This window comes from Paroedura picta, chromosome 4 (assembly GCF_049243985.1).
Source record: "Paroedura picta isolate Pp20150507F chromosome 4, Ppicta_v3.0, whole genome shotgun sequence".
Lineage (NCBI taxonomy): Eukaryota > Metazoa > Chordata > Lepidosauria > Squamata > Gekkonidae > Paroedura > Paroedura picta.
Window position 1 is genome coordinate 127,376,342 of NC_135372.1, and position 26,807 is coordinate 127,403,148.

At 46.8% G+C, this 26,807-nt stretch overlaps 1 long non-coding RNA gene across 1 annotated transcript; it reads right to left on the bottom strand.

Annotated features, from left to right (window-relative positions):
- LOC143836374 (uncharacterized) lies at positions 1–26,807 on the bottom strand. Its single transcript, XR_013230589.1, has 3 exons — positions 25,326–26,807; positions 5,372–5,427; positions 1–726 (listed from the first exon to the last, which is right to left on the bottom strand). It is a non-coding gene; the product is annotated as an uncharacterized LOC143836374 (long non-coding RNA).

Sequence of the window (26,807 nt, forward strand, 5' to 3'; positions counted from 1 at the left end):
ATGGAATGGGGAAAGCAGCAGCCATTAATCAATAGATACCAAACAAGTGTCCAATTCAATATATTAACAAAAGTGATAAGAGAAGATAGAGACCTAAGTGTTACAAAAAACATGCATCACAGTGTCCAAGCAAACTGCTCTTCAGCAACGCTGAACAGCATACGTGAGAAGTCCTTGAAAAAAACTCTTTCAAATCTTGCAGTCTTGTAAACTCCACGTCAGAAGCGCAGAGATGTAACAATCTTGGACAAATAGAATACCGAAGATGAGACGACGGACTTCCCACCTTTCATTGGTCTGTTTTGAACTTTCTTAATCTTAAAATTTTCAACAAGTCTCAGTCTTCATTCTCATAAACTCCAGCCTCGCATGAGGTGTCCCCAAGCGTGCCAATGAAATCAAACAGGGAGGGGCACCGCCCAAATTCATTTCCGCACATCAGTCAAGATTTCTTTATTCAAGCCTCTGGCAATTAATTCTGCTACTTATGTAAGCTGGGGTTCTTTTAATTTTATGTGACACTGGAAGTCAGGAGGTCAGAGCAAATAATTCTGCTTCCTCAAGACGCTGAATGCTGCTGAGTGTCAACAGTTGCTTTAATAAGCCAACAGCATGTAGTCAACAGCAGGTCCAGCGCTGCTGGAAAGAACCTGTAGCAATTTAAGGGACTCATACTTACACTGGTAATTTCTTCCCCAAGATGTCCTGCTGTGAGAATGCTGTGGGCTAGAAGAAAGACGAAATTTATATTTGATTTGAATCCTAGGCATGTTGACTCAGCAAGTCTTATTTCTTAGAAAGTGAGCTTGGGACGGCAGCCTGTTCCATGTTGAGACAGTTTATATTCATTAAGGCAGCTCTTCTCAACTTTTCTGCCCTTGAGAAACCCCTGAAACTTTCATCAGGCTTAGAGAAACCCCATAAGTGGCGAGATCATGCAGAATATGGTTAGGAAACAGAGCTGTGTACAGGCCCACCCAAGGCCCCTTCCCTTCCCACCCCTACCAGGCCCATCAATGGCCATTTTGGGAGGGGGCAGGTCAACATGACCACATATGGTCCTATCACCTGATAAATGTGTAAGAAATTTTTTAAAATATAAAAATGTAATTAATTCCCATCCATTCAGGAAACCCAGGGTTGTCAAGAAGCCCCAAGGTTTCATGAACCCCTGGTTGAGAAAGTCTGCATTAAGGCTTTATAAAAATGTTTACGATCCGGTCCTCTCGAAGCCTGCCCCAACCCGGGTACCTCAAGCTAGCCAGATCTAGTTTGATCTCATCAGAAGCTAAGCAGCGTTGGCTCCCATTTGTACTTGGATGGGGGACCTGTCCTTGAGGGATACCAAGGTTGCTACACAGAGGCAGGCAATGGCAAACAACCTCTGTTCCTCTCCTGCCTTGAAAACCCTGCGGTCACATAAGTGAGCTGTGACTTGATGGCAAAAAAAGAAATTCTGCTCATACACGTATCAGTGATCTCAGTGGGATTGCTCCAAAGAGGAGATACATCATTGGGGAAGAGCCAATCTTTAAGGGGTGCAAGTTGATAAAAGAATAATAATAATGATAGAAAAGCAACAACATTCTGTGAAGCTTATTCCCCCTTTATATTGGTGTAGTGGTTGAGAGCAGCTTCTTCTAATCTGGTGAGCTGGGTTTGATTCCCCGCTTCTCCACATGCAGCCAGCTGATAAGGCTGTTCTGATCAGCTGTGATATCAGGGCTCTCTCAGCCTCACCTCCCTCACAGGGTGTCTGTTGTGGGGAGAGGAAAGGGATGGCAACTGTAAGCAAATTTGAGACTCCTGCTAGAGAAAAGGGGCATATAAGAACCAACCCTTCTTCTTCAGCAATCTCAGGGCTCTCTCAGCCTCATCTCCCTCACAGGGTGTCTGTTGTGGGGAGAGAAAAAGGTGATTGTAAGCCGCTTTGAGACTCCTTTGGGCAGTGAAAAGTGGGGTATTGAAATCAACTCTTCTTTGTCATCATTTGGTGGGGGGTATGTGGCGATAGATTTTATTTTCCTGGGCTCCAAGATCACTGCAGATGGGGACTGCAGCAAAGAAATTAACAGACGCTTGCTCCTGGGGAGGAAAGCTACGACAAATCTAGACAGCATCCTAAAAAGCAGAGATATCACCCTGCCAACGAAAGTGCGTCTAGTCAAGGCTTTCCAGGTCTTTCCAGTTGCAATGTATGGCTGCGAAAGTTGGACCATAAGGAAGGCCGAGCGTCAAAGAATTGAGGCTTTTGAACTCTGGTGTTGGAGAAGACTCTTGCGAGTCCCTTGGACACACCGGTCAGTCCTAGAGGAGATCAAATACTTTGGCCAGCTCATGAGAAGGAAGGACTCCCTGGAGAAGAGCCTAATGCTGGGAGCGATCGAGGGCAAAAGAAGAAGGGCACGACAGAGAATGAGGTGGCTGGATGGAGTCCCTGAAGCAGTCGGTGCAAACTTAAATGGACTCCGGGGAATGGTAGAGGACAGGAAGGCCTGGAGGATCATTGTCCATGGGGTCGCGATAGGTCGGACACAACTTTGCACCTAACAACAACAATGTGGCGATATCACCCAGAGTCAAACAACAAGAAGAGTACACAGTATGAAAATATTAAATACAAAAGCAGAATGCACCACGGTGTAGGCAGACACAAAATCATTTGTGTTAGAAGTTAACCTACAACAAATATACATAGAGTAATATTCTCCAAGCTACATTATTCATTCATTCATTCATTCATTCATTCATTCATTCATTCATTCATTCATTCATTCATTCATTCATTCATTTACCGCCCTCCCCAAAGGCATGGTTAATATGAAACAATCGACTCCACAGAGTTCTTATTACAAAAATTGGTGCTGCAATTGTAGGTACAGAAAGGCATCCGAAATATAAAAGTGCAAAGACGGAATTCCAGATAAAAGTCTGTTTCGATGATTCTTCTTCAGTATCTTCTTCAAATGTCGTTGTTCAAACATAGTAATCTACTAAAGAGGGCAAAGTTTGGGAAGGGAAGGGCTTCCATAGGGCATAATGTTGTGGCATTCACCTTCCAAAGTGGCCCTTTCCTCCAAGTGAACTGATCTCTGTAGCCCAGAGGTAATAGCAGGAGATCCCCAAATACCCTCTGGAGGGCTGTACCCTGTTCTTCTATACTGGTATCCTAGACTCAGAAATTATCTTTCCAGAGGTGAGAAGGAGCTGCAGAAAGGGACATTTATGCATTGTACGGCAGAACTACGTGCAGGGAGCATCCAACAATACAAAATACATGGCCAAGTAAGTACCATGGTTATACAGAGAGACTGGGCATTCTTCCTCAATGCTGATATTTAAGTTTTCAGTCTACTCAATTGCAGCTGCGGAGAGTACAAAGAGCTCTGTCACATCACCCTGGAAAGCACGATGCTCATACTCATGTGACAGATGGAAAACAGTTTGACAGGCTGCATCACAATCACACTGAGGACCTGGTATCTTGCCCCATTTAAACAACAGGTCATTTTCCATATGCTGGTCTGTGACTGTAATAAAGATCTGACTGACCGACTAAAACAACAGGTCTGCACATTTGCTAAAGCCTGTTCATAATCTAATAGCCTGCAGAAATACAGAGGAACATAGGAAAATCCACAGGCTTTCCATGCATGGAATTCCTTAACCATGGAAGCTCAGGTCACGAGAGTAGAACAGCTGGCATTCTTCCATGTCTGCCAAGCTAAACTACTAGTGCCCTATCTGATCCCAGAATACCTTGCCACAGTGATCCATGCAACAGTCAGTTCTAGACTAGACTACTGCAACTCTCTGTATGTGGACCTTCCCTTATTCCTGCTCTGGAAACTATAATTGTCCGAAAAGGCAGCTGCTTGTGTTCTCTTCCAAACACCATGGAAAGCCCACATTACCCCGATCCTCCAGCAGCTGCACTGCCTACCAATTGAGTACTGGATCAGGTATTAGGTGCTGGTACTCACCTTCAAGGCCATACGCAGTCAGGATCCTACATGCTTCAAGGACCATCTGCTTGCCTTTGCTCCCCAAAGAGTGACTCACTCCATCCACTCCAACAATCTGGTGATCCCTGGCCCCAAAGACATCCGCCTGGTCTTGACCAGAGCCAGAGTTTTCTCATCCGTGGCCCCGACTTGGTGGAATGAGCTCCCCAAAGAGATCAAGGCCCTATCAGAACTCAAACAGTTCTGTAGGGCCTGCAAAATTGAGCTCTTCCATCAGGCTTTTGGATAAGATTGGTGACAAGGACTCCCATACTCAAACCAATCTCCAGGAAACTTTAAGATCAACACTCAATACGTCCCAATTCATCTGGTATGCTGTTCATATGCTGTTCATTGGTTATTGTCATATGCTGTTCATTGGTTATCTATGACCATTATATTTCTTTGTTTCAAATGGTTGCAAATGTTTAATGTATGTTCTTGTTCTCTCTGTTCTACGTACACCATCCTGAGACATCACAGCAAGGGGCGGCATATAAGCCGAAAGAATATAAATAAAATAAAAAACTACAGCCGGAGATTTCACATGGTGCAGATAAACATGGATAATGAATTCAGAAGGCTTCATCTCAAATTGTAACAGAGCATCATAAAAAAAAAAAGGAACAGGCAGTATCACAAAACAATATCATAAAATGTCCTACCAGAAAAGGGCACGTCAGCTTTTCAAGATGCATATAAAAAACAAATACACCTGCTTGCTTCAGCAGAGGAGAATACTGCATAGCAGATAATTATGCCTAATTAGCATGATATGAGGAAGCGCCGCCCATGTCCTGTTTTTATCACATGATGTTTCCATTAAACGCAATTAAAAAGCTGAAACACACATGCGAATGTAGCCTCAGTAAAGGTAAAGGTAAAGGTATCCCCTGTGCAAGCACCGAGTCATGTCTGACCCTTGGGGTGACGCCCTCTAGCGTTTTCATGGCAGACTCAATACGGGGTGGTTTGCCAGTGCCTTCCCCAGTCATGACCGTTTACCCCCCAGCAAGCTGGGTACTCATTTTACCGACCTCGGAAGGATGGAAGGCTGAGTCAACCTTGAGCCAGCTGCTGGGATCGAACTCCCAACCTCATGGGCAAAGCTTTCAGGCGGCTGCCTTACCACTCTGCGCCACAAGAGGCTCTTTTGTAGCCTCAGTAGCAGCTTCTATATGTAGCTGCTTTCTACAGAGGGTTGGATGCTACCTGGTGATATTGAGGGTGGACCCTGCAAAGGCAATTTTCGTGAAGGGGAAGGGTCCCAGCAAAGTACAATGTCATATAGACCACAGCCCGAAGCCATGTTCTCCTGGGGAACTTGCCTCTGTCATCAGGAGATCAGCTGTAATTCTGGGACCCACCTGGAAGTCGGCAACCGTAGGATATATCACCGTTTCTCAATCACTGCTTCTGTCACCTGAAGCAAAAACAATAGCATTTTACAAGGATGACGGGTGGTGGAAAGAGACATTCAGAGTCTTTGACCGTGTTTCTTTGCTGAGGAGTAAGCAAAGAAGTCAGTGGACCTCTGTGCCTCTGTTCAGTAGTTAGGTTTCTCTTTATTGCCTCTGCTGAGAAAGGATCAAAGATTTCCACAATTTGTTATTACTGTTGTTATTATTATTACAAAGCCTCCCACCCCAACGGCTCTGAAGAGATGAGAACCAGCCAGCTACTATTGGCTTCGGTCCAGCAAAGCACCTAGAAGTTCAGGCTTTCCAACGCTACCTGTTCCCTGAGTGGCGTGCTAATTTCTTGCACCTGGATTCACCCCCCTCCGGGACTAGCACACCTCTGCAGCAGCTAAGACAGCGACTGTGCACAATTTGTTCTTTATACCACTGCCGACAACAGCGGGGTAGTCAACCTGTGGTCCTCCAGATGTCCATGGACTACAATTCCCATGAGCCCCTGCCAGCATTTGCTGGTAGGGGCTCATGGGAATTGTAGTCCATGGACATCTGGAGGACCACAGGTTGATTACCCCTGCTGTAGAGCAGGGCAGCAGAGTCGACTGATTTTGACCACTCACACAGTTTTATATTGTCCTGTTAACAGCTTCTCCTGCCTACCTTCCAGCATCTCCATAGCTTTTTTGAAGTGGCAACAGTGGATAGAGAGAAGAAAATCTACATCTAGGACAGTGGTTCTCAACCTTCCTAATGCTGCAACCCTTTAATACAGTTCCTCATGTTCCGGTGACCCCCAATCATAAAATTATGCAAGTGTTCTTTCACAGAAATTAAACCAAAACTGACCAATGGCGTGAAGATCCATGGTTCATGATTGTATATACATTGGTTTTTTCTGGGGTTTCTCAGTTCAGTTCTGTCTCTTATCCCACCATGCCAATCTAGCTCTTTTCTACTGTTCCAGACAGACAAACACTCTATCTTGATCTACCCCACAAGGCAGTTGTGTAGAACCCCCCCCCCCCCGGCCAAGCTGCTTGCCCTGCCACAACCTCTGTGAAAGGGTCGTTTGACCCCCAAAGGGGTCCCGACCTCCAGGTTGAGAACCACTGATCTAGGACTACCCTCAATGTACGTTATTTAATTACAGATCGTTGGAATAGGCATGATCTGTATTGTACATGATTGAACAGAATATGAAGAATAACCTGTAGGGGGCAACAGAGGAGACGTGAATTTAGCATAGTTAGAGGCAGACCTGGCCTCGATGCCCTGTTTACCCTCCAGGATAACTGCTTGGCCACTGAGTGCAATATCATGTTGGACTAGGTAGCCCGCTGATCTAATCTGGTCTGATCCAGCAGGCTGTTCGTACATTCACATGTGTTTTCTTTGTACTGAGTTGTTTTCTAAAGCATGTCATTCAATTTTCATTTGTTTTGGGAGTAAGTCATGCCCTATATGATTTTTATTGTGCTTCTTGAGAGCCAGCCTGGTGTAGAGGTTAAGAGTGGCAGGCTGTGATCTGAAGAACCAGGTTTGTTTCCCCACGCCTCCTCCACATGCAGCCATCTGGGTGACCTTGGGCTAGCCACAGTTCTCTCAGAGCTCTTTCAGCCCCACCCACCTCGCAGGGTGTCTGTTGTGGGGAGAGGAATGGAAGGCAATTGTGAGCCGCTTTGAGACTCCTTTGCATTGTAAAAAGCAGGGTACAAAAAAAAACAGCTCTTCTTCCTTTTATCTCCAAGTTTTATTGCATTATTTATTGAAAGCTGCATACTGTTTTATTGCACCGTTTCAAAGTATTCTAATACATCATTAGCCTCAGGGAGAAAGGTGGACCATAAATAAAGGAGCTACATAAATGATAATGAAATACTTGAACCAGCCCTCTATGAACATTATAAACAGCGACTGTCAGCGGGAAAGTAAGGAAGTGATGTTGGGCTGATGAGGGACCTTTTGGCCACACATACCCACTGTAGAATTCCCTCCCCCCAGAAGAGAGGGGCCACCCCTTTCTATACTGAAGAAAATACTTTTCTTCTTCGGAAGAGCCTTCAAGCAGGATTAAAGAGGAACAGTTCCTATTCCTTTTACACCTGGACTTATGTTAGATGTTTTAGAGCCAGCTTGGTATAGAGGCTAAGAGCAGCGGTCTCTGATCTGGAGAACTGGTGTTTGATTCCCCACTCCTCTTCACATGCAGCCAGCTGAGTGACTTTGGGCCAGTCAGTTCTCTCAGAGCTCTCTCAGCCTCACCTACCTCACAGGGTGTCTGTTGTGGGGAGAGGAAGGGATGTTGCTTATAAGCTGCTTTGAGAAACCTTTGAGTAGTAAAAAATGGGGTACAACAAGTCAGCTCTTCTTCTTGTTCTTCAGGTTATGTGAATTTTAACAGGGAAATGGTTCAGTACTTGAATCCATTGTGGGCTACCTTGAGGAACTTGGGGGTGGACAGGCAACTAAGAACATTAGAAGAACCCTGCTGGATCAGACCCGTGGTTTGTCTAGTCCAGCATCCTGTCTCATACACTGGCCAACCAGTTACTCTTGTGGATCAGCAACTGGGAATAGAGGCTGAGGCCTTTCCTGATAAGAACATAAGTTCTGCTATATCAGACCAGTGACCCATCTAGTCCAGCATCCTGTCTCACAGTGGCCAACCAGTTCCGCTGGGGGGCCAACAACAGGGCATGGAGTTCGAGGCCTTCCCCAATGCTGCCTCCTGGCTCTGGGATTCAGAGGTTTAGTGCCTTTGAATGTGGAGGTTCCCCACACACATCAGAGCTAGAACCCACTGATAGACGCTTCCTTCATGAATCCATCTAAGCTGCTTGTTCCTGTGGCCGTCACTACAACTGAGCAAAAATAAAGTCCAAGTAAACCAATTAGGGTGAGCCACATTTTGATCCCAAGCAAGATATTACCACTGAAAGGCAAACATTTGTGACAGGTGAACAAAACTAGAGAAAGACAGATGCTCTCCCCTTCCAAGGCGTTGGGTGAAGAAACCCGTAAGAGGTGTTACAGCAGCGCCATCTTGTGGCTCACCTTGTTGGAGTTGTCTGCCCTTCCAAAGTTATCTATGAACAGACAGCACACCTGGATATCAACCGCCTCTTCCTTCCTCCTCCTCTCTCTTCCTAGCAGTTTTCCAGCAGGTGGGGGACAGGACTAACCTGGTCCAGGCCTGTACATATTATCTCTGTTAAATCGTTCCCAAATGAAATTATTCCTGTTTCCAGAAACCACATGCCGTCAACAATTAATCATCCAGTTTTAATTATTTTTTTCTGGTAATAGTCTGAATCTCCGCCTAAGAAAGAGGACTCCGTAAGAGGAGAGGGAAGAGGTCACTAACTGAGGCAGTTGGAGTAAATATTTCATTTGTGTATTTATTTATTTATATTTATTTATTTATTTTTGGATTTATATACCGCTGTTCCCAATTGGGCTCATAGTGGTTTACAACGATAAAAGAAGAATGAAGGAAAATACTTCTTCCCCCGCTCTCTTTTCCTCACTACTTAGGTTGAGTCTGTGACAGGCCCAAGTTTGCATTATTGTGGACCAACACTTTAACTACTACTCCACTTGCATATAGGATGCTCTGGATGACTCTCCAAATGCATCTCAGAATTCACAGTATTTACTGGCTTATCCGATACCCTTACCTGATAATATGGGAGCTTTTGCTTGGTTGAAGAAGGAACAGAAGAAGAATTGGTTTTTATACCCCATTTTTTACCATCCGAAGGAGTCTGAAAACAGCTTCCAATCGCCTTCCCTTCCTGTCCCCACCCTGTGAGGCAGGTGGGGCTGAGAGAGATCTGTGATAACTGTGACTAGCTCAAGGTCTGGGAGAATGATGATGCATGTGGGAGAGCAGGGAATCAAACTCAGTTCTCCAGATGAGAACCTACCACTCTTAATTGCTACACCACGCTGACAAAATCACTTTTCTCTCCGTATTTGGGGAATCAACTTCCATTTCTCTTTCTCTAAAGCTCCAAGTCTCAGGAGAGTGACATCACCTTAACTTCCAGTGTGTTGTCTGTTTAGAGGATCTACAAGTGGAGAGTAAGGGATTTAGGCTGAACTCCCAGAGGCAGTGGAGGGGAGCTCCCATGCGGCAAACAAATGTCCCAAGGCCCAGAGAAAGAAAAGCAGAGCTGGCAGCCCCTGGGCAAGTGGAGAGGATGAGACTGTACAGAGCAGCAACCGTTACAGGAGCCAATACAAAAGACTGCCTATAATATCTGGCCCAGGAATTCAGGACAAGCTCTGGATGAGAATCTATGGTTTTCCTGGCTCTGAATCAAAGGAGGGTGTTTCCCCAAGAGGTGACAAAAACAGATGGCTCCCAGGCAGGGTGGACAAAATGGCTGGCAGGGTAGAGGTTCCCTGCCCATGTATGGAGCAGAGAAATCAGCCAGAAGGCTTTCAGGGAAGGAGGTCATCTGCTCACCTGGCTGCTTGATAAGTAATGAGATTCTGCACTCTGAAAGACTTGCATTTGTTGATGAGATGACCTTGCTAGACCAAGGCAGGTGTTTGGCTTTGCAAGACCCTGAGGCAACAGGTGGGCAGGCAGATGTTCCTCTGGACAGTACATGCATAAGATGTGGGAGGGGGAAGGCAGTTGATCCCCAGATGGAAGTGCTATTGCTGCTCCATACACTCCTGCCTTTGCAATGGCGATAAGAACAACATGGAGAATCTTCACTATGGGGAAGCAGCCCGTATCTCCTTGGGCTTACTCCCTGGTAAGTACACGTAGGACGGGATGAGGTAGCTCCAGGGAGGATGAGTCTATCAGCGGCTCCTAGCCATGGGAGGGGGGGGGCATCTGCTTTTGGAAGCCCTAATCCTCTGAGGAGCACAGCCAGAAGGCAACATCAGGTAAGTCTTGGACTCTGTGCCCTGTCCAGAGGAACTGGCTGGCCACTAGGTCAGTCTAGTTTTATGGTGTGATGTGGTTTTCATTCCCGTTCTGCCGTTCTTCATGGCCCTTGAGCTATTCACATGAATTTCTGGACTCATCAGCCCACTAGCCTATGGTGAAGTTTGGCAGCCCAGTGCCCCCAACAAATCAGTATTAGTGGCTTGAGGAATAGCAGAAAACCTCCCGGAAGCAGGATCTGTCAATGTAGTACTTGAAAGACTGATCCAGCCGCTTCGTTTCTCTGGTAGGACGATAGATGGCGCTGTGGGATCATCTTCCTTTTGTCGAGCGCTAGTAGGTGATGCGGCCGCTGGCCCGCTCGGCGTATGCTGACTCGGCATACCTGGCGCCCAAAAGGCGTGGGGGAAAGAATGGTTGTGCTGAAACAAGGCAAGTTCCCCTTTTGGAAAGTGAAGTCGGAACAGGAGAAGGCGCCCTCTTGATGCAGCCGGTTTCCCATGTGGTGATGGCGGGAATTATTCTGTATTCAAGCGCTGATGTTCCGGGAAAGACGGAGAGGCCAAACAGACTGGACGGAGATCTCCCATGACCCCTTGCACGCACGCACAGTCCTAATTTGGACCAGGACCGCCCACGGGGAGAGAGAAGCCGGGTGCAGCCCCTCAGCCCCTGCTCAGCTTTGGCAATACAGTCACCGTACCCAATCAAGGGGGACCCCCCCCCCAAAGTATTAATAACAGAAAGGGGACACAAGGAGTGTCGGTCTGTACCTGAAGGAGGCTCAAAGCGGCTTACATTCACCTTCCCTTTCCTCTCCCCACAACAGACACCCTGTGAGGTGGGTGAGGCTGAGAGAGCCCTGATATTACTGCTCGGTCAGAACAGCTTTATCAGGGCCGTGGCGAGCCCAAGGTCACCCAGCTGGCTGCAAGTGGGGGAGCGGGGAATCAAACCAGGCTTGCCAGATTAGAAGTCCGCACTCCTAACCACTACACCAAGCTGGCTCAATCAAGAACTCTCTCTTCCCCTCCCCTGGCAGCCTAAAAGCAAATAAGGAGGGGTTGGTGTCATATTTGCAGTTTGCCTCCCCAGCTCCCAAGAAAGGCCCATTTTGGATGCAGGGGTGCAAAAGCCAGGCGTTAACTCAGAGACAGTGGCCTGCGGCAGTCACCATAACCCTTTGCAGTGAACCACCCCTATGTACCACTGGGGTCACCAGTAAGTCTGACAACAAGGGTGAGTGGGGGCTCTTAAAAGGCAGGGATGTGACTTTTAACAGCCCTTTCATTTGGGAGCTGGGGCAGATGCTCTGGAAGTGGAAGGGAAGGGAGAGGGGGTAGCTTCTCTGAAGCAGGCACAGTGGGGTCTGCTTCCCTGCCAGAACCTGGACCTGGAGCAACGAGGGGGAGAAAGTGGTGCTTAGCCTGCAGCCAGAAGCTGTGCACCTGATCCTGTGCTTGTGTAATCTGTAGGCAGCCTTGCCCTGCATTCCAACAGGCAGGTCTGACTAGATGAGAACACCAACAGTGCAATCCTAAACAGAGTCACACCCTTCTAAGCCCATGGATTTCTATGGACTTAGGAGGGGGTAACCTTGCCAAGGATGACACCATAGGGCCAAGGAGACCTGTGACTCGTTTGCCCCAGAATTTTCTTTATAAAGCAAATGACAGCCTTGCACGGAAGTTAATTCAGAGGGAGGCTGTTTAATTCCTGCAGTTTTTACCTAGAATACCTGATTTCACCCCATTCTGGGGCTAATTTTGGAAGGGAAAAAAAGACACACCCCTCCTCCACATAGATTCTGTGTGATCTGTTTCAATACACAAAGCCGTGTGGAAGAGGAAGATATTCCTCCCCCCCCCCATCCAAACTGGATCATAGATCTCCCAAGAATTCAAGAAGAGAAGAGCCGGTTTTTTTATACCATGCTTTTCACAACCCGAAGGAGTCCCAAAGCAGCTTACAAATACCTTTCCCTCCCTCTCCCCACAACAAACACCTTGGGAGGTAGAGGGTGCTACTGGGAGAACTGTGACTGGCTCAAGGTAGCTCAGCTGGCTGCATGTGGAGGAGAGGGGAGATCAAACCCGGTTCTCCAGATTAGAGGATCTTAACCACTACACCAGACTGGCTCAAATACACCTCAGGGTCAAATGATATGCTGCCAGTGGGGTTCCCAAGGCGTTACTTTTCTCTAAGAAGCAGCCATGAGGTTGCATCCCTTTGGACTGAGGCCATGACACTGCGTATGGGGGGGGGGGATTCTCTCCCCCAGCAATTTTTTTGATTGAAAATGCTCCCCTTCTTTGGCTGCTTTAATTCCAGTTTCAGGGGAGAAAGGCAGGCAAAAGATGAGTATTTATTTATTTAAAATATAATTATATACCACTCTCCTGATCAGAGAAACAGTGCAGGGTGGGGCTTTGTCCCTTTTTCCAGGTCATCCATGCAGCTGCCTTTTAGAAATTGAAAACATATCAGGAGTTCCAGTCACTGAACTCCAACTTCCTGTACAATTGGCCCTCTAAATAGTTAAACACCATTGATCTGGGCCTTCAACTGTTGAAACCGAGTGCAACTTGGAAGCCCCTTTGAAATCTTAGACATGCCCCAGCCTATTCAGCCAGAGTCTAGGGAAGTCCCTTGTTCCTTCCTGCCCTCCGTCCCATTGATATTGTCCCCCATTCTGTTAATATTTTCACTGTAAGCTCCTCAGGGCAGGGACTGCCCTTTTTCTCTTGCTGTTATTCCAGAAAGCACCATGTGCCATGAAGAAATTATTGTTTATAAATGACAGAAATGATTGTTGAGCTGGGTACCATCGCCCTTCAATGGCAGACAAAACTAGAACGAGCGTACCCTTTCATTTTTCTTATTAGTATTTGGTAAAAAGACCATGAATTGGAAGGACGCGAACAGTCTGGGGAATTCAACACAAGAACTGAAGTCATTGACAGAGTAGTCTCCATGGGGCTTTTTACACACTCCCAGTTTGAATAAATCCCTGATGTCTACACTGAATTCAATTTCCATTTTGATTTTGGGATTTTCCCTCTGCAACATGTATGATTGGTCTAGAGTCATCCTACCTTTCCCCCGCGATATCCAGAAATGGATATTTAAAAGATTGGCATCAGTAAGTGTGCAGATTTCTGTTTTGCGAATTAACTCCCTTCTCCATGCCTTGTAGCAAAGTAGTCTTCCCTGATTGGCCAGGGTGTCAGTTCAAAGACTTCCTGGTTCCCGGTTGCTTGTCTTAAAGTGACTGTGCTCCAGAAGCCCTAACTTCTCTCAGCAGAGATTTGCCTCTTAGTTTCCCACCCCTCTCTGCTGTCTCCAATCTTCTCCCCACCCCCTCCTCATTCAAGAAAAGAGACTCCTGCTGTGCTAGGTTCCCCTCCCCGCTGAGCTTCCCCAATCAAGTGCAGAACACTTTCTGTTTCAAGTGGGGGGATGGTGGAGGGAGGAAGACCCGAGTTCAAATCGATCTGAATTCAGTAGGATCCACAACAGAAAAAACAAAGTAAGTGCAGAATCAGCCCTGGAATCCATGGTCTTGCCTAGATTCTGGGTTGTGTCCCATGACAGAAATTAATGGAGTACCATTGCCGAGGGAAGTTTGATTTTGCTCTGTTCCTTTGTAGGCATTTGGGGTCTCTTTGTTCCCCCTTTGCTGATTCCAGCTCTGGAACACTCAATGATGTACAATGAACCAATCAAAAGCAACTTTGTGAGGAGGGGCAATTCCGGGCAAAGGTCCTCCAGCGAGACCAATCTGGTAAATTGAAGACATTTTCAGATTGTAATATATGTAAATGGGTAATATATTCATAGACTTGTACCAATTAGTGTATAGGGTTCAGATACAATGAATTAAGTTGCAGACTATTTTTTTATTTTCTTTGTTGTTTCTTAGGTTGTTTTTCTCCTTAGTTTTACATGTTCTTGTTCATTTTGAAATAAGATAAAAACATTATTTTATAGAAAGGGGAAAAAGGAGACAAACAGATAGGCCTGCATAGCAACCGCAGAGAGGGCCTGTGCTGGAGCCAACTGGGTGACCTTGGGCTCACCACAGCACTGATAAAGCTGTTCTGAGCAATAATATCAAGGGTCTGTCAGGCTCACCTACCTCACAGGGTGTCTGTTGTGGGGAGAGGAAAGGGAAGGCGATTGTAAGCTGCTTTGAGACTCCTCCAGGTAAAGAAAAGCAGCATATAAGAACCAACTCTTCTCCTTCCACCCACGTTTGTGACCTTTTGATTCCATGTTGGCTCACACTACCTTCGGCTCCAGCCTGCCCCAGTTTTGCCGCTGTCTTGGTGATTCCTGTGATTCCTCTTATGCTATTTATGTGCCTTCTGGTATGGGGAGGGGTTGTGTCTCAGTAGCAGAGCATCGACTTTGTGTGCAGCAGTGTCCAGGTTCAATCCCCAGCACCTCCTGCTTACAAAGGAAAAGCCTTTGAAGGCCTGAGACCCTGGAGAGCTGCTGCCAATCAGAGTAGACAATACCACCCCTGACAGTTGATTGGTCCAACTGCATACAGAGCAGCTTTCATGCGTGCTCAGGCAGCAGCTGCACAAATGGTGTTCCATACAAAGGCACAGATAGTGGGGCAGTAATGAAGGCCCATGGTTCTTTCTCACAAGCAAGAAGCAAAACCGAAATGGGCATACTTGAATCAAGCATGGGGGAGAAATCTAATCCCATCCTTGATATAATCCTTTTGACATAGTGGAAATATGGAGAGAGATGCATGAGGGCGCTGTACACACACGTGTATATCTCTAACAAACTAATCAAACATATATGCAAGTATTTAGAATCATAGAACCATAGAGCTGGAAGGAGCCATTCAGGCCATCTAGTCCAACCCCCTGCTCAACGCAGGATCAGCCCTAAGCATCCTAAAGCATCCAAGAAAAGTGTGTATCCAACCTTTGCTTGAAGACTGCCAGTGAGGGGGAGCTCACCACCTCCTTAGGCAGCCTATTCCACTGCTGAACTACTCTGTGAAATTTTTCCCCCTGATATCTAGCCTATATCGTTGTACTTGTAGTTTAAACCCATTACTATGCATCCTTTCCTCTGCAGCCAATGGGAACAGCATCCTACCCTCCTCCAAGTGACAACCTTTCAAATACTTAAAGAGGGCTATTATGTCCCCTCTCAACCTCCTTTTCTCCAGGCTGAATTTAATATTTTTGTTTTTTGAGAATTGTACAAATGAGATATATCTGTTATTTCCTCGAGTTACAGATTTTGAGATACCCCGACCATTATAATATTATTGTCCAGATATATTTCTTCCTGATCTTATTACAAGGGGATTTTTCCAGGTCTAACCCTCTCTGATCTGGATGCAGATATTGATCATTCTTCTTTCTGTTCTATGGGGAAGATGGCCATCTAGCCAAGTATTTAATATTTCTATGGCAGGGAGCACTTTTTCCAATGCAGAACTGTTTGTATTCTGCATCCATCTCTTGTGGATCTCAGTGATCAATCCGCAAACGGTCGGGCGATCTATCTGATTCTTTCCTTGCTGGACCAATTAAAGAACCAATGAAATCATTTTCATGCTACAGGCAACGATACAGGACACCTAAAGATGTGTCCGTCAAATGAAAGGTTTCCATCCCAAGCACACTTAGATGGGAGTAAGACAATAGGCCTTGCTCCCAAGTAAACGCGCATTAAATCTGGCAACATCAATGAACTATAAAGCCCAGCCTTTGCATCTGATGTGGTTCACAGACAGTTGTCTCAAGAATTTATCCTCCACTGTTCACGGGAAGCGACAAATTCCACTCTGCGAAATGTCCACAAGCTGTCTCAAAATTCCATCCTGAAAAAGAATGACTCTGGCAGCTCCCCCCACCCTGAGACCAATCAGCAGCTGCTTCCAGTGACCTCTCTGCCGTCCTGGAAATTTTTTCCAAGGTAGAAGCAGGTATTCTGGTCACGCTGTCCCAAAGGCAAGAGACAGGAGCTGCCGGACACCAGGTGATGTCTCTCTGTGGGGCAAAGAGCATTGTGTGGCCAGATCAAGCCGAGGTTGTGCAACCTCACGAGTTGCAAAGGTTGGGAGTGCCGGGTCAGAGGTCGAACATGAAACAGGACGAGCTGAAAAGAACACCAGCACACAACGCAAGCTGATAGCAGGGAGGGAGGGCTCCACACTCCTAGGCATTTTCTCTCTGGGAGGCATGCTTTGAATAGCAGACTGAGGGAGCTGGACACCTTAGAGCAGGGGTAGTCAACCTGTGGTCCTCCAGATTTTCACGGAATACAATTCCCATGAGCCCCTGCCAGCATTTGCTGGCAGGGGCTCGTGGGAATTGTAATCAATGAACATCTGGAGGACCACAGGTTGAGGATCCCTTCCTTAGAGCACCTGGAGCATACCCGGCAGCCCTCTTCTCTGCACTGCTGTGATCTGAAGCTGGGTGCGTAGAATCCAGAGACATGACCAACCCACTGGGCAAAGCATCCCTTTTCTCGAGGGGAGCCGATCTCTGTCATCTGGAGATGAGTTGTCATTCTGGGCGATTCCTAGGCCCCATCTGGAGGCTGGACATCCCTGTTTGGTTTATTTGAGAGGGTATTTTGGATGGGGGGTGCTTGAGGCGCATGGGCTGCTGTGCCTTTGTGATCCACCGGCATGGCACCCCAGCAGAGGTCTCCGTCCTCCTTGGGGTCCACCTCCAAACCTCCAAAAGTTCCCCAAAATGGAGCCGTCAACCCTATCCCGCACCCAGACATCAGCGGCCAGGGAGGCCTTGAACACCCGACAACCAAGCCACCTTCTCCTTTCCATGGCGTAGCTGTAGCCCTCCCAACAAATTAGAATATGAGCCACCCCAGCTGGAATGAGCATCTGGGTTAAAAATAAAACTCTGGAAGTGAGTTGAAATGGAAGCGCCACCCTCCCTGATTTTCCTCCCCCGACTCCCTTATGCAAACATGTGTTTATCATGAGACACACCAGCGCAACAACCTGAGACTGAGATCCCAAGATAGCCTCTTCCCCGGAACCCCATTATTACTGCTCAGATCAATCAAGAACGGGATGCAAAACCAGGATAACTAGAGCACGGAGACATCCTTGTCTGCTCCACAATTCGGGAACACCGTCCTTCTGGACCCATGGGCCAAGCTGACCATCCTGCAGGACAGTTTCAGAAAAACGTACCTACCAGGAAGACAATCTGATTAGATCAAAGTGGCTTTTTTTTTTGGGTCCAATTATCCCACTGAATAATGAGATGCATCCTTTCTTGGTTTGCAGAAAGACTTGGGGCTGGGAAATTTGCTATGTGCTGAACTCACAGAAATCACCTCAGCAAGAGATTTATTTATTTATTTAAATTTATTTAGATTTTTATACCGCCCATTCTTTGCAGTTCTGGGCGCTTTACATTGAACATTGAATAACTTTACATGGAACATTATACAGTCTGTAACATCGTACAACTTTCAATAAAACATTATAACAGTTCAATATGTGCAATTTTCAATAATCATCTTAATAATCTATGGGAACAGCAACTTTGGGAGATCAATTTTTTTCAGTCCTGAGAGGGCGTCTGGGGGGGGGGACCAGCAGATGTTCCGAGTCGGTCGGCCTCAAGTGAATGCCTGGTGGAGGAGCTCCCTTTTGCAGGCCCTACAGAACTGTTCAAGTTCTGTCAGAGCCCTGATCTCCTCAGGGAGCTCGTTCCACCACGTGGGGGCCAGGATCGAGAAGGCTCTGGCCCTTGTTGAAGTCCAACATACTTCTCTGGGATCAGGGATCCGCAGCCAGTTGGAGGTGGTGTAGCATAAGACTCTTTTGTGGGTATAGGCAGGGAGGTGGTCTCTCAAATACACTGGGCCCAAACTGCATATGGCCTTAAAGGTGATTACCAAAACCTTAAGCTTAATCCGGAGTTCAACCGGGAGCCAGCCAAATTTCTGGAGTACCAGCCAGATGTGGGATCCCCAGGATGTCTAAGTGAGAATCCTGGTTGTGCACCCATTGCTGCCAGCTTTGAATTTTTGGGAAGTAGCCCTAGGAGAGGAAAGGTGAAGGCTTGACACAGGCAATCCCACATAGATCTTCATTTGTGGTGATTGTGCCGCCAAATTAAAAAATGGGACGGGGGGAGGTTTTATACAGTTGACCTGTAGAATTGTTTGGAAGAAGGCTGGCTTCTACATGACACTTATTGGACACTGAAAGTATTTCCCTTGACCATGGCCTGCTTTTGAAACATTCTCTTATATCTGGCCTTCGGTCCACAGAATTGACTAAGGGCCATAGTGTCCTGAGCATATAATAGCATTTTATGTAAAGGAGCATTTTATGTAAAGGATTGCGGGTGTGAGGTAAAATTGTATATAACAATTTCTTGATATTATATGTATGCTGGCTTTATTTGATGCCTGACGCAAAACATACTGAACCTCTGCCAACAAGAACAGCCCTGCTGGGTCAGACAAGCATCCAATCTCATGAAGTGGCCAGCCAGTTCCTTGAAAGGTGCAACAACAGAGCACAGAAGAAGAAGAGTTGGTTCTTATATGCCGCTTTTCTCTCCCCGAAGGAGGCTCAAAGCAGCTTATAGTCGCCTTCCCTTTCCTCTCCTCACAACAGACACCCTGTGAGCTAGGTAAGGCTGATAGAGCACTGATATTTCTGCTCTGTCAGAACAGTTTTATCAGTGCCATGGCAAGCCCAAGGTCACCCAGCTGGCTGCATGTGGGGGAGCGCAGAATCGAACCCAGCATGCCAGATTAGAAGTCCGCACTCCTAACCACCACACCAAGCTGGCTCTCCCACCAAGGCCTCCCCCTGATGTTCTCTTCTGGTATTCAGAGGTTGACTGCACCTGGATGTGGAGGTTCCCTTTAGTCACCATCGCTAGTAGCCACTGAATACACCTCCATGACCCTGTTGAAAAGCCATCTGTGCCTGCGGCTCTCACTACATCACTAGATCCCTTTATCCCTCCTTTGAACAAGGAGTTCATGTTACTACTCCTGATTGTTTCTTTGTTGAAATTTGCTTTTTATTTATGTTTAGATTTATATACCACCCCTCTTGGACCAGCTGTCTCAGGGCGGTGAACATCAGACAAATATACAAACATTTCAAATCATAAAAGCAACGCAATAAATTGCCATAAAACTGAGTTGGAGTTAAAATTAAAGGGATCACGGCCTGCTGCTGGCTTATAGGTATTATATATCAGGGGCAATAAAGTTGGGAGGAGTCGAGAGGAAAGGGAGGAAGAGGAAAAGGATGGGAGGAGGGAAGTCATGTGATCATTGTCATTCTTTTTTCCCCTTTGCCCCCCACCTTTCATAGAATCATATACTGGAGGGAGAGTGGCTATATGAACCTGGGACTTCCTGATCCCAGTCTGGAAACGGGACTAAAAGAAATGCTTGTGGGAAGCACCAAACGCATTCGCTCATGATATGCAGCTGACTTACCGTGACCCAATAGGATTTTCAAGGCAATAGATGAACAGAGGCGATTTGCCATTGTCTTCCTTGAGACTCTTTCTGGTGGAGAAAAGTGGCATATAAGAACCTACCCTCCCTCCCTCCCTCCCGTCCTTCCTCACAGAGACCCTGGAATTCCTTGGCAGCCTCCACTACAGGTACTAACTACGGCAGTTCTCACTTAGCTTCCAAGACTGAGCTAGCCTGGGCAGTCCAGGGCCTGATATACCATGCATACAATTATCATTGACATGGTTCTTTGTAGGATGCTGATCTTGTTATTGAAATCTTGCTCTGAACTTCTAGGGAGGCTCATAAGTAAAATTAGGGCTGGGATGGAGAGATGATCCTAAGCAGAGTTATCCTAAGCAGTGTGATCCTAAGCAGAGTTATTCCATTCTAAGCCTATTGAAATTCTCCCAAGGGGCACCCATTGCAGTGCAATCTAAAGCAGCCACGGGGTCTGGTACATAGGATATAAGGTTAGGGACAAAGTTATTTCACTGCTGCTTTGTCTAACTAAGCATTTCCCCAGACATACTCTTATTTCATTGTTCCATGTTGAGCTCACCCTAACTCCAAGAGGCCCATGTTAACCATTAACTGAAAGGAATTATGGCAAAGCAGACTGAGTCAAGATGTTATAGGGGTTTAAAGCTGCAATCCTAAGGATTCTTTCCTGGGACAATGGCCCATTGAATATGAAAAAGAAGAGTTGGTTCTTACATGCCACTTTTCTCTACCAGAAGGAGTCTCAAATCACCCTCTCTTCCTCTCGCCACAACAGACACCCTGTGAGGGAAGTGAGGCTGAGAGAGAAGAAGAGTTGGTTCTTATATGCTGCTTTTCTCTACCTGAAGGAGTCTCAAAGTGTCTTACACTCACCTTCCCTTTCCTCTCCCCACAACAGACACCCTGTGAGGTGGGTGAGGCTGAGAGAGCCCTGATTACTGCTCAGTCAGAACAGCTTTATCAGTGCTGTGGCAAGCCCAAGGCCACCCAGGTGGCTGCATGTGGGGGAGGAATGGGGAATCAAACCCTGCTCACCAAGATTACAAGTCAGTGCTCCTAACCACTACACCAAACTGGCTCTCTCCATGGGACTTATTTCTGAGCAATCTTAAGCACATCAGCTCAAAGGTAAGTGTTGTTTATTCAAGGAGCTTACTTCCAGGACAGTGTCCTTAGGATTTCAATACAAATTTCTGTTTCCCATGCCAAGGTTCAATATTTTGGGCATTGCATTCCACCAGCACAGTCAAACTGTACCCTTTCTCTTGCCAACATGGCCTGAGTGGGTGACATGACCATCTACGCCAGCCTTTCTCAACTTTCTTACCACTGAGACACATTCTTTGTACTTCGTGAAACCCCAGAAGTGGTGAGATCGTGCAGAATATGGATGGGAAGCATAACTCTGTACATGACCACCTGAGGTCCCTCCCCTTCCCACCCCCTCCAGGCCCATCATTAGCCATTTTGGGATGGGAGGGCAGGTCAACATGACCATATATGGCCATATCACCTGATAAATGTTTAACACATTTAAAAAATATATTAAAAATTAACTACCATCCATTTGGGAAACCTTCCCAGGGTTGTCAAGAAACTCCAGGGTTTCACGAAACCCTGGTTGAGAAAGCCTGATGTATGGCCTTAATTCCACACCCCAAACCCCAGTTGGGTGCTAAAGCAAGTCCATGGGGAAGCCGCTGTATATTTAGCACAGGGGTAGTCAAACTGCGGCCCTCCAGGTGTCCATGGACTACAATTCCCAGGAGCCCTTGCCAGCGAATGCTGGCAGGGGCTCCTGGGAATTGTAGTCCATGGACATCTGGAGGGCCGCAGTTTGACTACCCCTGATTTAGCAGATGGAAGAGGAATCCCAAACTGATTAAGGGACCCGGGTCTTTATTGCCAATAAGTATCAACGCCTCAAATCCTTCCCTGAAATTGCACAAGCTTCACGCTTAGAAGACAGGACTTATTTTACAATGAAGTCTGGGTTTGGTGGCACCTTTAAGGTCAACAAATTTTAGTTTGGGATATACTTTGTGTGTGGGCATACTTCTTCAGGTACAATGAAAGTTTTTTCTCAGACCTTACATTTAAGTAGAGCAAGGGTGGGGCAGGGACTAGTTGCCAGGAAGGGCTAGTCAGTCAAGATGCATTACTGGGTGATAAATATAGCTGAGATTGGATTAAAGCTGTTGGTAGGAGCTGTGAATGGCAGCAAATTAGCATATAAATACAAAAGTTAACAAACAGATGGGGGAGTTCAGTTTGACTCCAGGGGCACCTCCATGACCAAACAAGGAATTTCATTTCTGGGTATCAGAACTGAGGGACTCAGCATGTGTAGATGGACCCTTCTTCAGAGACAATGAAATCATTTTCCCCAAGTGTTTCATATAGGGGTGTGTGGGGAGGTTAGCTGCCAAGACTTAAAACCAGAATTAACCTTCGTTGGTCTTAAAAGGGCCGCTGGCGTCAAGCTTTGTTCTATTGCTTACTCACCTGAATCAAGTACTTATTTTGATGTGCATATTTTGATAACTTTGGAGAGTTTTGAGAATTCAGAAGAATGACTGGCAACAGCTGTAGCAGTATGTAAGAAAACAGGAAAGGGCTCCAGAATTTGTTTGAGACAGAAAGTGAAGGGGAAAGGAAGTAGGGAAACACAAGATGTTTTTGTAGGCTGGTTTCCACTCCTTTTTAAACTGAGTTCACACATGTCATAAAACAAACAGGTCATACAGCTTGTCTCTCTGTTAGTGTGTGAACGATGGAGTTGCTGGTGTTAGCACCCGGGCGTTGCCAGCTAGGCCCCCTCTCCTCCCCGACAGGGGGTATTAATCTTGGGCACGGGGCTTGTGTTATTTCACCGGTTCGATGTGTATTTTTATATTGTATCGGTATGTCCATTTAATGGGGGTTTTAATGGGATTTTTTAATGAGATCCTTGTGACCTGCCACGAGCTATTATATGGGAGTGGTGGGATTTAAATAAATAAACAAAGTTTTAAAAAATCAATAGATATGCATGCAGGTGGGAGGATTTTCAGTCATATTTCAACCTCCCTGGGGATTACATTTATTTTATCTATTTAGATTTAGATTTTCATATCGCCCCACTTGGACTTGTCATCTCAGGGCGGTGTACAACAAACATTAGTTTCAATAAAAGCATAAATATTCATACAATTTTAAGAGAAGAAGAGAGGAGTTGGTTCTTATATGCCGCTTTTCTCTACCCGAAGGAGGCTCAAAGCGGCTTACAGTCACCTTCCCTTTCCTCTCCCCACAACAGACACCCTGTGAGGTGGGTGAGGCTGAGAGAGCCCTGATATCACTGCTCGGTCAGAACAGTTTTATCAGCACAGTGGCGAGCCCAAGGTCACCCAGCTGGCTGCATGTGGGGGAGTGCAGAATCGAACCCGGCATGCCAGATTAGAAGTCTGCACTCCTAAACACTACACCAAACTGGCTCTCTAGCAAAGCTAAATTAGCAAAGCTAAAATAGGAAATCCCTACAAAGATGATGTTCCCTTCTAACCTTCTGGTAATACATATAGGTAAGGAGATGGTATGGGGCGGGGGAGAATTGGGGGGGGGGGAGGGAAGCCCAATTCGTTGTTTGTCTGTACTTTCTGTTCACCTCAACTATAAGCCTGGTGGAAGAGCTCCATCTTGTATGCATGTGTGTCAGATGCATTGTATCTAAACCCCACCTGAGTCCTCCATTACCATGTAGGTGCCCAGGCCAAGATGTTCCAGGCTAGACCAATCTTGGAAGCTAAGCAGGATTGGCCCTGGTTGGGCTTTGGAAGGGAGACCACCAAAGAAGTCCAGAGCCGTGATTCCAAGCCAACCGCCTCTGAACAACGCTTGCCTTGAAAGCCCTACTGGGTCACCCCAAGTCAGCTGAAGCTTGAGGGTAATTTCCACCACCACCAGAGCTGAAGACGGCCTTCTCACGTTTTGACTTCTCCTCCCTGCAAGGAAGCGTCTTTCCAGTAACAGGCACAAGGCAGCCACCTTACTAGGGAACGGCTCCTTTTTCTACGCCTGTGTGGGTTTTCGCCACGGGCGGTTTCCCTCACCTTCCCCTTCTCCGGCTTGTGAAACTGACAAAGTCAGGGGAAAAGTCATGTCAATTCTTTTTTTTTTGATGACGATGCCGGTTCCTTTTATACAGCCCAAACTGGTGGCCGAGTACTGGCCGTAGGAGGTGTGTGAGAAAGCGGCTGTGTTTCCTCCTGAATTTGTCAGCCTTACCAGAAAGGAGAGCGCAGCGGATCCTTTCCTGCCCCTTCTCGGTTTCCCTTGCAGTGGAGCTGCCGTTAAAGAAAAGGCCAAAGGAAGGGCGAATACGACAGACGACACAGAAAGGAGAACTACGCACTCTTTCACCAGCTATGTCATGATGAGACTGCTTTAGAATCCATTTGACTAAGCCGGGGGTAGGCAAACTGTGGCCCTCCAGATGTCCAAGGACTACAATTCCCATGAGCCCCTGCCAGCTGGCAGGGGCTCATGGGAATTGTAGTCCATGGACATCTGGAGGGCCACAGTTTGCCTACCTCTGGTCTAAGCCACCATCCAGGGTAGAGAACTCTCTGTGCTGTGTGTCTTCTCCCCTAGAGAGAAGGGTTGTGAAGGCACTTCAAATGCAGAAAAGAGGTAACCAATGAACGTTGAGAGATAGTTTGGTGTAGTGGTTAGGAGTGCGGACTTCTAATCTGGCATGCCAGGTTCAATTCTGCATTCCCCCACGTGTACCCAGCAGGCTGACCTTGGGCTCGCCACAGCACTGATAAAGCTGTTCTGACCGAGCAGTGATATCAGCGGTCTCTCAGCCTCACCCACCCCACAGGGTGTCTGTTGTGGGGAGAGGAATGGGAAGGCGACTGTAAGCCGCTTTGAGCCTCCTTCGGGTAGGGAAAAGCGGCATATAAGAACCATGGAAATTCTTCATGGAAATTCACAGAAGCCCCTGAAAGTGCATGCAGGGGTTTTGCTCTTGGGCTCCTGCTACCGAAAAAAACAGAACAATTTTTAAGAGCAGAAAGCGGCACAAATAAACACACGGCAAACCACATGAAGCTGCGGGGCCTTTCCCATGCAGCCTGCCTGATTTCAAATTTCATTATAGCCATAAGGACTAGAATCCTAACTGGAAGAGAATCCGATCAAAGAGCCCATGTTGTAAAGTTTGATTGCTGATCAAATACAGCATGATAACAGCTACCTTGGGAAGTGGGGGGGGGGGTTGCTGGAGGGGTCGGGGAGAGGAGGTGGCACTGCAAACCGATTTCAGGAAAAAAAGGAATATGGGACTGTATCCCCACTAGCCTTGCAAACCAATTTCAGAAAAGAAGGAATACGGGACTGTATCACCGGATTTTTTTTTTTCTTGAATCCTTCCTCTTTTCCAACCTGAGGTTTGAGACTTCTTTGCGAACAGTTGACTGTTTGGATCACATAATGCAATACCTGTTCCTCTGGCTTAACGTTACAGCGTTTCTCACACCGCAGGATTGCTTCACATTCTCCTGAGATGCAGTGCCATTTTCTCTCCCCGCGCTGGCTGGGATGCCTTTGCTCTGGAAAAGAAAGAGAGAGAGAGACACTCCTCCTTTCTTTAATTACATGTTTTGGTTCAAATCGGTGTCCTTTATTCTGGGACTGACTCATTGCCTTGTAAACAGGTAAATGTGGGAGTCGAGGAGGGAAAAATATATGCTTGGCTCCTCCAGGTGGGTGTCTTTAATTTTCAGGGTATCCGGGTTCATTACCTTCCCTATCTGCTGCCGCCCTCCCAGGTGTCTCGCACTTCACTGAGCCTGGCAGGTGGAGAACCCACGAGAGCTGCCTCTTCTCCCCATCGGTCATTTGCCCTCAGTAAGAAGGCAGTTCAAGAATACGCTGCCCTTTGAAGGGTCAAATTAAGTGCAGACCCTTCCCTGCGCACCTTGGGGGTTGGGGAAGAAGCTATGTCAGAGAGAGGAGAGCTTTGGGCCCAGGCATGCTCAATGGGGCTTCGAGCAGCTGGCTCAGAGACTTTCCAGGAAGAAAAAGAATCCAAACTCTCCAGCCAGGTGAAACGTGGATGTTTGGTACACCTCCGCAGCGTGGTGTGATAGTTTCCAAATCTCCCCAGCAGCACCAAAGAACCTGTTGTCAATGCCAGGGCAGAGCCCAAAAACACACCAAGTAATAATCAAAGAAGAAAGTTATTTTGCATGTGCACCTAGTGCCTTTCCAGCCCCCAGCAGCCCCTACACACCTGAGATTCAGGTGGCTTCCCTGGTTAAAGGGCGTGAAGTCCAGACTGTTCATAAGGTCCCAATGGCTCTCATTTTAAAAAAAAATGCTAGCCATTTCTCAGCACTAGCACCAGCTCACTCTATTCTGTCCTGAGCCCAAGATTTCAAACTCCTTACACCAATTTTGTAATCTCATACGGGGGGGTGGGAAATCCAATGTTTTAAAATGGAAAGCATAGAAATCTTGCAAGCCAATTGCTTGACCTTGCCAAGCCAAGGAATGGGCCTCTGAGACGGCACCAAACAGTTCCCACTCCTGGACTGATGCATAGAAAGAATGCTCATTGCGCACAAAAATTAAGCAACCCGGAACAGATGCTGGTTCTGCAATCACAATCCCCGTGCCATCCTAAACAGACTTAACCGCTTCTCACTGCACTGATGTGAATGGACTTAGACAGGAATAAGTGCATATAGGGGAGCGTTGCTAGTCTTCTTGGAAACTCTGCCCATGTGCAGGCAGCACAGGAGGGAACCCACCCTTGCAGTGAGCGTGTTGAGTCACAAAAATAGCCTCCAGTGCTCAAAGCCGTCTGCCGCACATCACCCCAGCAATCTTCACAACAGCCTTGCAGGGGAGGCCAGTATTATTGTTGACTGGAAAGCTGAAAGGTCAGCTTGCCGAAAGCCTTCTAGTAAAGGGGTAGTC